A 14,468-nucleotide genomic window follows, 5' to 3' on the forward strand; every position below is an offset into this window, starting at 1 on the left:
CACGTAATCTTGCTGCAAAAAAATAATTTTTATATAACAGAGAAATTTACGGACAAGTCAATGGGATTCTATGAAAATTATCATCACATAAAGATGATGATGGATCAGAGAAATTTGCACTCGTTACCAATTGTTTTGCATCTTTGAAATATTTGTCTTCTGCATCATCCCTCCTTGGCCTCAGTGAGTTGTAGAACCTCCATAAATTGTTTTGTTTGTCCAGGACAAGCAAGGTCCAGTTATTTCCATGTGTGGACTTCTCATTACCTCCAGTAATTATTGGGAAATGGAGGAACCTATAGTTCATCCATGCTGTTTCAATGTGCTTGTCAAATAAGGATACTCGAAAAGTTTGATTTTCTGTCATCTTGATGAAATTCTGTGCTCAGAGAAAATCAAAAAATGGTTTTGTTATGACTAGTCACACAACTGACTTCAAGAAGTATATTAAGAAGAGAAAGTAGAAAGTAAATTCCAGAAAAAATCAAATAAAATAGTAGTAATATACTAAGCACATGGATGTGAAAAAAAATGAGGTTGGTTGTTGTCTCTCTCTCATTTGGTCAGCCAAAAGGATCTCTCCATAGCCATCAATGACCTGAAAAATATGATTTATAATTGTAATATTGTTTTATAAAGGCTGATGGAACATTGCAGAGAAATTTTGATGAAAGGGAAAGACTTACATTGTTGGCAATTTCTTTTTGCTTTATTAGGTTTCCAATGTCTTCAAAGGTAATGAGATTCAACTCACTTGTCCAAATTAAAGCTCTACAAGATGACAAAGAAGGGATTGAATTGTTGTTAATGCAACATAAGTTTGTAATTTGTTGTTTGTTATGTTCTATTTTGTTTGTTGTACTTACTCAAGCCCAGACACATTTGATATGTGCTGCAAGATGTCTTTTATATAATCTTTTATCAATCTTGAAATTGGAAGAGTTTGTTGAAAAACCCAAGATTTTCTGATGTTTATAGGTTGAGGCAAGATGTACGCATCAGCATCAAGCACTTCTTTGTCCTTCGTGCTTTGCTCAACTTGCTTTGCAGCTTGTTTTGAAGCTCTAGTCACTTTCGCAACTTTGGGATATTGGAATTCTGGATCATGCTGCTTTTCCTTCCTTTCTTTTGCCTTTAAATTTTTTATCATTGATGTTGGATCTTTTTTGACTGTAGACAGTGAAAATATTAGGAAAAGTGAAATTTCTCTGAAGCAACAGATGATATTTCAATATGTAAATTTATTTAATTCAATATTTTGCAGTTACCATAGAGTTTCTTCTTTTGTTTCAGTTGTTGTTTGTGTGGCATTTTTTGTTGTTGGGTTGTTGGTTGTTGTTCCACTTGTATTTCAACTATACACAGGGAAAATCAAACAAGCCCCAAAAATGGAATAAGAAAATATACAGAGAGATGAAATGAGCAGTAGAAATATAACTAATGTGTTCAGAGAGATGTGACTTCCAGAGAAAATTACCAATGACAGAGAAAATTATAATAAATAGAAATTTCTCTGAGTTATGTTGGCACAAGGACATAACTTTTTGTGGCTCAAGATTTTCACTGACCTTGTGGTTGAAGTTGTGTTGGTGTTCGGTATGGTTGTGTTGCTAGTTGGACGGATAGTTCTTGAACTTGTTCATGCAATTTAGCATTTTCAGTTTCAAACTCCGAATTTGAACACCTCAACTGTTGAATTGTTTTTGTATCGTCTGCTTTTTCAACCTCCAACATCCTTAGTTGCATTCAGAGTGTGCTTTCTTTTTCTTGAAGTTCTGAGTTATGTGATGTCAGGATTCTTATTGAAATATCCTTTTCAGCAAGTAATTCAATCCAATTTCTGTCTTCTTCTTTTCTAGATTGAGACAATGCCTTCAGTCTTTGACGTAGATCAGCAATTTGGGCATCCTTTGATTCCTCAAATTCTTCAGGCTGATACATTGTTGAGCCACAAATGCCATCATGTTGTTGGTCCATCGGCTCATTATTTTCTTCTTCATCACTTTCATCCTTGTTCTCTTCTTGTTGTTCATCTTCTTCTTCAGCTTCTTGTTCACTGTCTTCTTCTTTCTGTTCTTTTTGTTCTTTGTCTTCTGGTTCTATTTCTTCACTGGTTTGTTCTTCTGTGCTGCTTGCTTGATGTTCTTGTCCATTGCTGGCTTCATATTCTTCTGTGTTGCCTTCTGCTTGTTCATTCCCTCCATTTTCAAATGGATCTTGTAATGTCTCCTTGAATATGACAATTGCCTTTTTTAATTATTTCTTCGTCTTTTTGCCAAGACAGAACTCCTGTGATGGGTTTTTGACTAGCTGCTTGTTATCAATCTGTAACAAGAGACTCTTTTATTACAGAAATGTTACAAAATTCACTGAGAGAAAAAATTCAAATAAGGAAAATAAGATTCATCTAAATGATACTAATGGGAAACAAACTTCAGAGAAAATTGTATGGGCCAGACAAAATTAGAGACATGGAGTTAATTTTATGGGGCAGAGAAAATTATGAAACAAACAACATAATTTAGATATCAGAGAAAATCAATCAAGGCATATAAGTTAATGTTTTACTATAATTGTGTCAGAGAAATTTGAATTCCAGTGAAAATTCATTAGAAGGGTAGAAATAAACAGTGTTTATCAAAAATGCAAGGCACATAAGTTATGGGCAGAGAAAATTACACACAAGGAGATAAAATTTGATGGGCCAGAGAAAATTATGAAACAACCAACATAATTCAGATATTAGAGAAAATCAATCAGGGCATATAAGTTAATGTGTTATAATTGTGGTCAGAGAAATTTGGATGGCAGAGAAAATTGATTACAATGGCAGAAATAGACCAGTGGTAAGCAAAGAAGAAAACATAAATTGATATTTCAGAGAAAATTAATCTTAATAAATCAATGCACAAGAAGGGAAACAAAGCAGTGGTTAGAGAAATTTTGGAATTTCACTGAGATTTCAATAGCAATAGGAATCTAACCTGTCGAGGTGCAAGAGAGTGGACTGGTGTCTTCTGCAGCTGTTTCGTCAAGGTTTGCAGGTTCCACTTGGCACATCTTGGGAAGTCAGTTATGTTACTGTCTTCTGAGTCAATGATAGTTACATGTTCACATAGCCAATACTGTGATGAAAATGAAAGTAAATAAAATTTTGTAAACGCACAAATTTGTAAGTATGATAACTGCAAATTTGAATGGATATTATACTTACCAGCAATGCAATGACACACCCCGTAACTTTTTCTGGAGTTTTGTGCAATGCCATGATAGAATCAATCAATGTTGATGTGATTGCTTCCGGCCAATCATACTGTTTCATTGATTCAAGAGGTTCCACATACTTTATAAAAACCCACCCTATTGAATTCCCACTTGTTGCAAAAAATAGGGTAAGACACAAGTACAATGTAACAATGATTGCTACATCTTTGAAGTCAGTTGGTTGCTTGCCTTTCATTGCTTTGACTAAGGTATTTTTAAGAACAGGACCAGTGAGCCTTGTGTCCTTTTGGAATCTTCTCCTGAGGAATGCAGATTTTGGCTTTTTAGAGTATCTTAATGACATGGCTCCTTTACCTCCTTCCAAACCAAAAATCAAGGTCATGTCATTTGTTGTAAAGGTCAGGTTCTTCTTCCCAACTGTGAATGCTTTTGTGTTTTTCATTGTAACATTGGATTATAGCAACTACGTCATCATCGGATTTCCTAGATTTCTTTGGATCCATCCTTCCAGTGGTTAGAGCTTGGATCAAATACCAGAATGGGATCTTTTGAAGCTCTAGAAGATGTTTTGAACTGAATTTAAGTGTTTGAAAGAAGGAGACGACAGATGAGAGGTTGGATCGGAATTGAATGCTGTAGTGAGCTCTCTTTCTGTGGAGTTTAACAGGTTTTTTCCCCCTTGAGCTTGAGTCTTTTGAAGTTGGGGTACTCATCTAGATGCTAGTTGCTTCATCAGCTTGGACTTGTGTGTTTTGGGAAGGAGTTTGTGGTGTTTTAGTGCTGGTTTTTTATCTTAGATGATAAGAAGACTGAGAGAGTTGTTCTTTCTTGCTTGGTGTTTTGCTGCTGGTTTTTTATCCTAGTCCATAAGAAGACTGAGAGAGTTTCTGTTTTTTGCTTGGTGTTTCCGGTGTTTCGCTGCTTTTACGTTTTTCCATTTCTAGACAATGATTAAAACATAGAGATGTCAACATTAAATCCCAGAGAAAAATGGACATGTCAGAGAAAATTACAGATAAGGGAGAACATTACAAAAAAGAGAAAATTGGAGATGCTAGAGAAAATTACAGATAAGGGGAAATTACAAAAAATTGGACATACCAGAGAAAATTGGACATTAAAAATTAAATGTCAGAGAAAATCAACACAGCATCATAAACATGGGAGAGAAATTTTCAATAATTGTTTAAATTACATATAAAAGTAAACATACCAGAGAAAATGAATGATAGAAAAAAGTAAACATGGCAAGCGAAAGAAAATTTCCATTCCACAATTAGCAAAGATAAAATAAACAAAGTAATGTAAACATGCCACTGAGAATTACACCATATTGAAATCAAGAATTGAACAAAATAAACATACCAGAGAAAAATGCACATTCTGGAGAAAATTACACATTCTTGAGGAAATTTCCAATCCAGAGAAAATTTCAATTCATAATATTAAAATGCAAGAGAAATTTACATACACAACCAGAGAAAATTAACCATGATAGAGACACTCAATGGAGGAAAGTGGTGCGATGTGGTCAGAGAAAATTATAAATACCAGAGAAACTTAGACAGGGGCAAGAGTGTAATAGACATTGCAGAGAAAGATACATATTCCAGAGAAATTTACAAAGCAGAGAAATTCATAGACAAAATGACAGAAACATGTTCAGGAATAAGATCAAAATTCAGAGAAATAACTTTTTCTCAAAGTACACATGGAAGAGAAAATTCAAAGAAGAAACATTCATTCCAGTCCATAATATTAAAATTCCAGAGAAAATTAAAAATGACAAAGACACAAGGGAGGAAAGTGATGTGATGTGGTCAGAGAAAATTATAAATACCACCCTGTGACAGAGGCAAGAAAGCAATAGACATTGGAACCCTAATTAAAAATACCAGAGAAACTTAAGACATTGGAACCAAAAAATTCCAATTAAAAATACATATTCAAGAATACATATTACAGAAACACAAAATAAACATGCCAGAGAAAATTGAAAGAAGAAACGTACATTAATCAAAAATCAGAGAAATTCAAATGCCAGAGAAATTTACAGATAAAATCACACAAACATGTTGAAGAATAAGTTCAAAATACACAGAAATAACTTTTTCCAAATTCAAGTAGCTTTTATTACGAAATTGAAACCCTAATTTATAGAAGGTTATTATAAAATGCTATTAACTGTGTTTCCAGAGAAAATCTAGTTGTATTGTAGAAAAACTGACCAGAGTTAGGATGATACTTGAATGACGAGCTGATATGGCCTGAGATGAAGATGCGACGTGACGAAGATGGACTGAGATGATGATGAGCAGTGAAAACGAAGCTTTAACCTAGGTCAGAGAAATTTGTGAGGAAGGAATGAGAATGATTTTTGGAGAAGATAACGAAGCTCTAATGTCGATGGTGCAGATGATGTTGAAACCCTAATTCTGCTGTTCTCCTGTTCGTGAAGATGCTGGATGTTTGGAATGTAACTCAGACGTCGGAATGAGTTGGTTTCTATGTTGATTTTGGCAAGGGTATTTTGGTCCACAAAATAATTAAAAACGCGCGCCAAGTTGTTTCAGGGACGTGATGCATCACTATCTTTTTGGGTGTTCTTTATCCTCTAAATTGTTATTATTAGGGACCTTAAAAAAAATCTCCCTTTATATTAAGTACGTCTAAAAAAAATTTAAAAAAAATTATTTAAAATATTAAAAAAATCATTAAACATATTAAAATATAAAAATATAAAAAATAAAAATTTTAAAAATTATTTTCTAAAATTCAGAACCAAACAAATTTTGTTGAAACTTTACCTTCCAAAAAGGGCACTTCAGTCCATCCACTTGCTTACACTAATTAACTGAACTTGACAAGGATTTGACAATGCCATATAGCCACTATTCAAACCTTACTTTCTTCACTATTATTATTTACAGCAATAGTGGAGGGTGGGTTTAAATAGTTCAAAATTATCAAAATGGCGTTGTTTTGGGCGTAAAACGACGCAAAATGACGTCGTTTTGACATTTTTAGTCATTTGAATCACTGATTTTATGACTCTCAAATATTTTTCTATTATTTATTAATTTTTCTATTTTTAAGATTTGACTCTTTTTCAAGTTTAAATGTGAACTTAAGAGAATCTCCAATGTAACTCTCAAAAAACTTGCAAAAGCTATAATTTAGTAATAGTGATAAAAAGTGGGTCTCTAATGACTTTTTATTTTACTTGCCAAAAATGACATATACCATATATGTTCTTAAATTTGACAAGTAAAATAGCAATTGCCAAACATGCCACATTAGCAAATATAAACATATTTGTGGCTCCAAATTCAGTTGAAAAAGCAGAATTGAAACAGTAGAAAACTAAGTAATTTTTCAAATTTAATTTTTCTACTTAATTTTTCAAATTGAATTATATTTTTTTTTTCTAATTTTTTTCATTTTTTATATATGTCTAGTCAGGAATAATATAAATATGTAATTTTTTTTACAAATAGTTAAAAAAAGTTTATAAAAGATAAAAAATAAACAAAAATAAAATCACAAAAAAATTATATCCAAACAACACTTACAAACTTGGAGAGAAAGTTGGTTGAGAATTGCCAAAATAGCAAGTGACCATTGGAGCACCATTACTATAATTTGAAAAAATAGCACTATTCATTGCCAAATTATAGCAATAGCAATGGTATTATAACAACAACCATTAGATATGCTCTAAGGGGTTTATAAAACTTACCTTATGTTTTGATAATTTGAATTATTTACATTGTAAAACTCTTAATATATATTATTCATTAAAAAATTAAGTTAATCTGATAATTATAACATTTTCTTCTTATCACGTTTGCCTTCAAAAAAATGGATTACAAATATATTTTTGAAAATAAATATTTTTTTTTAGACAAACACAATAAAATAAAAATGTTACGATTATCAAATCGATTTAATTTTTTTTATAAATGATTTTCATAGAGAACCCTACAAAATAAACTATTCAAATAATTAAAACGAAACTCATGATGGGGCTCATGAACTCCTAAAAGGTCATATTTTAGGTAATTTCTAGCATTTCTCTTCTAAAAATAATAGATCATTTAATTTGAAATAAATAAATCCAAATTTACTACATTATTTGCATGTGGATACTCTTCCATAATAGAGAGGTATGTAATTCCTTTCAAAGTTTCATTGGATGTTAGTTCAAAAAAATAAAATAAATAAATAATCATTGGATGCATGTGATATTATGGATGAAAACGTAAAAACAAAAACAAATAAGGGTTAACAAATTGGGGAGATGTATTATATTTAGGTTTTAAAAAAATAAGAGAAAATTAGGGAAATCAGGCCTACTAATTTCTGAAAAAATACCAATTAAATCCTATGTTCTTCATAAATTTTTTATTTTATTTTATAGATAGGGCATAAATGGAATACGACTGTTGGAAATTTTAATTAAAATTAAATTATTTCAAGATTTGTAACTTTAAATTTATTTTATATTTTAAACCTACTTATTAATGTGCAAAATAATTCTCTTAAGTACACAATTATTTTATAACCGTTACACAAGGCCCTTTATCCAAATCTCTATATCCAAATGAGATTTGAGCATCCAAAAATTGGAAGGGTTTTATCTTCATGCTCTTTACTTCAACCACATTTACCTACATTTCGTTCAAATTATATTTCATAGTATTTTTGGGCAATTTTAATTCATGACTTATTCATATCTTTCTAATGGATGTGAAAACTAAACGAAGAAGGTTGCGAGTATTAGGATTATATCTTATTGCACTTCTTTTCACTACAAGAAAAGTGGGTTTATGAGATGGAACTATTTGCGACGGCACACTTGCCGTCTCAAAAAGTCACTTTTTACGACGGCAAAAAATACCGTCTCAAAAAAGCAGAGTATTTGCGACGGCAGAAAATACCGTCGCAAATACTCTCATTTTTTGAGACGGCAAATTGTGCCGTCGCAAATGCTCTGCTTTTTTTAGACGGCATTTTCTGCCGTCGCAAAAAGTGACTTTTGTGTTTTTTTTTTTGTTTTTAGTGAATATTTTTAAATTTTTAAATATTTTTTTTAGATACACCTTACTTAGATGTATCTAAAAAAAAATTATGAAAAATATTTTTAAAAATTAATAAATATATAAAAATACAAAAAAAAATATATTGAATTATTGTATTTTTGGTATTTGGTGAATTTTTAAAAAAAAAATTTACAATTTTTAAAATTTTTAGGTGTATTTATGTTAGGTGTGTCTAAAAATTAAAAACAAATACTTAAAATATTAAAAAAATTCAGTAAAAACAATATAACACGGAAAACAAGAAAGTATAATTTTCTCAAAAGAGTTTTTGGAAAACTCTAACCTAGCATAGTGATTGTGGTTTTGAGACAGCTTCATATATATACAGTCACAAAATGGTTTGAATAAATTCTAGTACTTTTTTCTATCGCAAAAAAAATTAAAAAAAACAATATCGTCTTACTCTTTTGATATAACATTTCTCTTTTCATTCATTTTTTCATCTTCTTGTCTCTCTGTCTCTATCTCTATCTCTTATCTTTATCTTTTTCACTCATCACTCTTTTTTCTCTGTCTGTCTGTTTCTCTCTCTCATTTTCTCTCTGTGTCTCTCGTCTATCTCTCTTCTCTCTATCTCTCACATCCGTTTTCTCTCGCTCATCTTTATTCTCTCTATCTCTCTCATTTCTTTTCTCTCTCTCTTATCTTTCTATCTCTCTCTATCTCTCTCGCTCATTTCTCTTCTCTCTCTGTCTCTCTCTTTTTCTGTGTCTCTCTCTCGCTCATCTCTTTTCATTGTATTTCTCCCTCTTTTTGTCTATCTCTCGCTCATCTCTTGTTTCTCTCTCTTTTTCTATCTCTCTCCCTCTCTCTCTGTCTCTCTCTCACTCATCACTCTTCTCTTTCTCTCTGTCTACTTGTCTATTTGTCTATTTCTCCCTCATTATGTTCGTCTTGCTCGTTCTCTTACTCTCATCTTCTCTATTTATCGAGCTCATTCTCGATTTATCGATCTACTATAAACGACGTCGCCTTACTCTTTTGAACATTTCTCTTTTCATCCATTTTTTCATCTTCCTATCTCTCTGTCTCTGTCTCTCTTCTCTTTCCCTCTCTTACTCATCACTCTTTTCTGTCTGTCTGTCTCTTCCTTTCTCTATGTGTCTCTGTCTCTCTTTTCTATCTCTCTCTGTCTCTGTCTCTCTCTCTCTCTCTCTTTCTCTCACTCATCACTCTTCTCTGTCTGTCCGTCTCTCTCTTTCTCTCTGTGTCTTTGTCACTCTTCTCTTTCTCTTTCTCACTCATCACTCTTCTCTGTCTGTCTGTCTCTCTCTTTTCTCTGTGTCTCTCGTTCAGCTCTCTTCTCTCTATCTCTTTTATCTCTCTCTCTCTGTGTCTCTCACTCATCTTTTTCTCTTACTACTTATCTCCTCTACTACCTTCACCACTACTACAAACGCCATTTCACTACCACCACTACTACCACGGTCGCCATTTCACCTTTACGACTACCATTATTACTACCATCGCCACCACTCCACTACCACCACTACCACTATTGCCACTACTACTACTACCATTACCTCTCTTTCACCATTGCCACTCCATCTATTCTACTACTACCACAACTTCACCACTAATCTCCTTCGCCATCACCACCACCACCATCGTCTTTTATCCACCACCTTCACCACTACTGCCGCTTCCTCTCCTCTACCACAAAATATTACCTCTCTTTTCTCTCTCACTTATCACTCTTCTCTATCTGTCAGTCTTTGTCTCTGTCTCTTTCTCTTTCTCTCTTTGTCTCTCGCTCATCTCTCTTCTCTCTATCCCTCTTATCTCTCTATCTCTCTTCTCTCTCGCTTATTTATCTTCTCTTTATTTCTCTCTATGTCTCTCTCGCTCATCTTTCTTCTCTCTCCGTCTCTCTTTTTCTATGTCTTTCTCTCGATCATCTCTTTTCGCTCTATTTCTCTCTCTCTTTGTATATCTCTCGCTCATATCTTGTTTCTCTTTATTTTTCTATGTCTCTCTCTCTATCTCTTTCTCTCTCTGTCTCCCTGTCTCTCTCTCTATATCTCTTTCTCTCATTGGCCACAAAAAATTAACTTTATTTTAATGGAAAATATTATCCCTACTTCTACCAAATAAAAAAATAATAATAATTTTATATTCATTAAAATAAATATGAAACAAATAAATTTTTAACCTTACTAAATGAAAAAATAAAAATAAAAATAAAAATTCATTAACTATAAAAAAATTATTTTAATAAAAAATAATTTTTTTTAGCAATGACATCCTCCGTTGCGAAAAAAAAATTCCTTTTATTATTTAAATATTCATTTGTAATGAAAATTAGAAAAAAAAAATTCAAAAAAAAAAATTTCATAAAAAAATCGAAAAGAAAAAAATTCATTTTTTTTTCCCCTCTTTCAAATCTAACCGTCCATCTCTCACTCACCATCTCACTCACCTATAACAAACAAAACAAAAGAAAAAAAAACCCCTAATCTATAATCGGCTCCCTCACTCTCTCTCTCTCTCGCTCTCTCTCAGTCTCACCATCACTCACTCACCATCTCACAGTCTCTCTTTCTCACTCTCTCGTTTCTAGCAGCCGATCATTCAACATGGAAACTTTCTGCACCGATCACTCTCTTTCTCATCTCATCGCTCCGATCATCATCGCACAGCCGATCAATCTACTTCACAGGTAAACTCTCTCAATCTCTGTCTCTCTCTCTCCCGATCGTTGATTTTTTTTTGTTTTATATATATATATATATCAGATATATATATATATCTCCGATCTGATCTGATCTGTCTCCCTCACTCTCTCATCTCATCAGTCTCACACTCACTCTCTGGTTTTGCATCTCTGCACCGATCGACTCACACACAGGTAAGCGTCTCTCTCTCTCTCTCTCCCTGATCTCTCATCTCTGATTTTTTGTGGACCAACAGATCTGATTTTTGTTGTGGACCAACAGATATGATTCGAAATATGATCTTAGTTGTGATCTGATTTTTATGACCTTAGTTCGAAATATTTATGATCTGATTTTTGTTGTGGACCAGATCTGATTCGAAATATGATTCGAAATATGATCTTAGTAATATGATCTTAGTTGTGATCTGATTTTTGTTATGATCTGTATAGGTCAGTAATTCTTACTTCATATTTCACTTGTAAGTTGGTAGATTCAGGCTGGGTTTTGTTTTGTTTTGTTTTGTTTTGTTTTTTTAATGTTGTTTGTGTTAATGGGTTGTTGTGATTTGGTAAAAAAATTGGTGTGTTGAAAAACATCCTTAACTTGGTCATTTAGAGAATTGCGTGTTGGATATGTTGATTGGTAAAAAATTGGGTTTTTCCTGAAGGCTGTGTTTGGATTTGGATTATGAATTTGAGTAATGATTTGGAAAGGGAAAGGAAAAGGAGAGTAAAATATAAGATATTTTATTTATTCATTTTTTTCTGTTTCTTTTCATTTTCCAAATCCCTACCCAAGTTCAACCCAAATTCTTGATCCTAAAGCTGTATCATGGTGGAGTTAATGGTTTTCATGATTTTTTTATTTTTTTTCCTTTGGTATTTGCTAGTTTGGGCTGTCTTTTGGAATTAGGTCATTGTCTTCGCATATGTTAGGTTATTGTTGTTGACTTTTGCCGATCATTGTCAATTTTAATTTTAATTTTAATTTTTTTAAAGTCAGAACTGCATAATTGGATAATCAGGAATCAGGATATGTTGATATTTTACTCCATTTTCTTATACTTTCGGAACCAGTGCCGCCAGGAAGTCTCTAAATCTTCAAAAAGAGAGAACTATAAGGAGCAACAGATTTTCTATTACCTATGTAAAATGAACAGTCACATTGGAACTGAGTGCAGTGTGTCAAACAGGGTTACTTTAAGATATTTATATGAACATATATATAAGCTGCAATGTGTGTAGATTATGTGATAAAATACCTTAAATTTTAGTTGTTTTACTTGTCTGAAAAAGCATGTCTGTTTTTAGCGTTTGTCTCATGTCCATGGAAAATTCCGAAAACATGGTTAATGAATCCATATCGGTTTTGGAAGTTACATGTGTTGCTTCCTAAACTTCAGGCATTTTCAAACATGGACCAATTCTTGTTAAATGAGAGTTACATGTTTCCTCTTGATGGTTTGTCCTTAGTTTAATTAGGGGTAATTAGTGACTACAGGCGCCTTAACCTTATTGACAAATTCTTGTTAAAAAAGTGACTACAGGCGCCTTAACCTTATTGACAAATTCTTTTTTACTTTCTATTATTTTATGTGCATTCTTGTTTTTTATGTTATATATCTATTAATCAATTTCTTGAATAATTATATTATTGCATAATATTTTTTTAACAACTCTGTACTCTCAATATATATAGATGAACAAAGTCTTACACACCCTTTACATATCTACAAGAATACACAAATCTTCCAAAAAAAAATCTACACAAGGGAGCTATCTATTTAAACCCCAAAAAATAAAAAATAAGGGGTTGTTTGGGGTATCTTCAATAAGTGTATTTTTTATCTTTTTGAACTAAAAAGTTGAGAAGAAAAATATGGATATGTGTGTTAACTTTTTAACTTTTTATGAAAAAAATATGTATTAAAAAATTGTATAAATAAATGTGTAGGAGAAGTTAGTGAAGTAGGCCGTACAGGTTGGGCAGTACAGTCGACTGGGTAGGAGATGGAAAAAGATTGTCTCCTTTTCGAATTTTAATTAAATGGTGTTGTTTGGCTCGTGGGGGCCCACCACGGGTCCCGTTTTTCTAATCGGAACCGCTTAATGTGTAGAACTCATCGAGTACTATATGTTTATAAAAAATCAGGTTGATTGGATATCGATAGTTATCTGATCGTGTTAGTTTTTTTTGTCAACTGTTAACTATAAAGCCATCCATTTTTTATACAAAACTGATTTGATCATGTAATTAGTGATATCCAATAGATGTAATTTTTAAAGATATATAGCACTAAACGAGTTCTACATATTCACGGTTCGGATTATCAAAACAGGACTCATGGTGGGCCCTTACGGGTCCAACTTTACCATCCAACTTAGTGAATATATACATGTAATTTTTTTTTCTCCTTTCACTACCTTTGCTCAGTACCTAAAGTGACGTGAAATTAATTTGTATTTTAATATTATATATATTAATTTTTTTATAAATAATGATAATTTTTTTATTTTTTTATAATTTTTTTACTTTTTAATTTTTTTAAAATTTCCAAATCATGCCTAAATATTGAGGAGATAAGCACAATTCCATTCCGTCCCTTCAAAAGTTATCATATTTTTCTCTCTCTAAAAACTTCATATACCATGTACAAAGTACAATGACATGGCTTCCCAACCATTCTAATCACCACCACACCCACCCAGAGCAATCCCCACTATAGATAAAAAGAAAAATAAAAATAAAAACAATTTATTCACTGATTCTCGTCCATGCTAAAGTGTCACTTTAGATGGAACCTTTGATCTCCTAATCCCTTTTTACAAGAAAGGTTTCTGTACGAGGAGCAAATATTCCGGTAAGTCCGTACTCTTTTCTTTCAAGCTTCCTGCTTGTCCGATCGACCTGCGAACACAACGGTGGTGAGCTACCTGGCGGTGTGTGGCCGGACGACCCCTCCGACGGTCTAGTTAGCACACACTCAGGGATAGATAGAGAGAGGAGAGAGTTGAATGTCTAAGTGTATCTCACCAAATGATCATCTGTCCAGCATAGGGGGCGCAGACACGCTTGTATACCTTCTGCGCTCCAAATCTACTCTCATTAGTCTCTCGACACATGGTGCTGCTATCCCATCTGTCAGCACAAATCCAGCAATCACCACCTAACCAAACTGTCAGGATATCTTAGCGGAGCTCGGTAGACCGGCGGAGTCACCTCGGCCTCACACGGCCGTGCTGCGCCGCATGCCCGAATGCTCACAAGCCAAGCTCCATACCGACCGAGCTCAGTTGCATTCCGGTAGAGCCGAGCTCGAAATAGGTCACGCGGGTAAAACAAAGGCCTTCCTGCCGGGCTAAAGGCGCGAGCCTTTCTGCCAAGCTAAAGACGCAAGCCTTCCTGCCGAGCAATGTAAGTAGCACGGTTCCTACCTGTACAAGTTCAAATAGCTCGGTCTTGGGCTTTAGCCGAGCAGCCCTAT

General features: G+C 33.2%; 1 long non-coding RNA gene across 1 annotated transcript; it reads right to left on the minus strand.

The window, feature by feature from the left end:
- Positions 1-300: 300 nt before the first annotated feature.
- Positions 301-882, minus strand: LOC145790249 (uncharacterized). Its single transcript, XR_014328930.1, has 3 exons — positions 687-882; positions 509-598; positions 301-379 (listed from the first exon to the last, which is right to left on the minus strand). It is a non-coding gene; the product is annotated as an uncharacterized LOC145790249 (long non-coding RNA).
- Positions 883-14,468: the final 13,586 nt, after the last annotated feature.

The sequence above is a fragment of the Camellia sinensis genome, chromosome 5, assembly GCF_055761805.1.
Source record: "Camellia sinensis isolate YWXY chromosome 5, ASM5576180v1, whole genome shotgun sequence".
In the NCBI taxonomy this organism is placed as follows: Eukaryota; Viridiplantae; Streptophyta; class Magnoliopsida; order Ericales; family Theaceae; genus Camellia; species Camellia sinensis.